This window comes from Sander vitreus, chromosome 20 (genome assembly GCF_031162955.1).
Source record: "Sander vitreus isolate 19-12246 chromosome 20, sanVit1, whole genome shotgun sequence".
Lineage (NCBI taxonomy): Eukaryota > Metazoa > Chordata > Actinopteri > Perciformes > Percidae > Sander > Sander vitreus.
In genome coordinates, this window is record NC_135874.1 from 16,091,004 (window position 1) to 16,091,723 (window position 720).

Sequence of the window (720 nt, forward strand, 5' to 3'; positions counted from 1 at the left end):
ATGCATCATTCACATGATTCTTCAACAGCACCACCACGGTCCACTAAGAAAACAGGTTTTGGCTGCATCTACAATAACAGAACAATAGTGAAGAGAATGAAGCACGCATTTAGTTGCTGCAACCTAATGTGAAGGAAATGGGGGCTGGGCCATTGAGTCAGGGTTGAGACCTGTTGTGCTAAAGTCAAAGAATGCAAACCACTTTTACAGTTCAAGTTGTAGAAATAAACAGGGTATGCACAAATACATAATTTTCATAATCAAAACTGGAAGTTCATGTTTGATGTTGGAAACAGCTCCCTGCAAAACAATCTCACTAGAAGGTCCATTCATTGGACATTAAGGACTTAGTAGGACTTAGACATAGTACAATTATTTCAAATGTTTTAAATGTTCCTTATAATCTAGCATACATTTATATTACAGACCTACTCGAAAATCTAAAAAATACAATTTAGAAAAAAAATAGGATAAGGTAACACAAATGAAACAAAAAAACAGGCTCAAGTATTTTTTATTTTAGTTATTTTCAGATGAATTTACACAGAAATAGCGTTGTGCTTGTGGAGACAACAGGTGCTGCAGACCATTTTACATCCATGGTTTTTCTACAAGCAACACATCCGCTGCAACAAACATGCATTGTTATGTATTCAGCTACAATATAAAATCACAACTAGTTCAATGACTGCTGTAACTTTAAAAAAAAATATGGCGCGT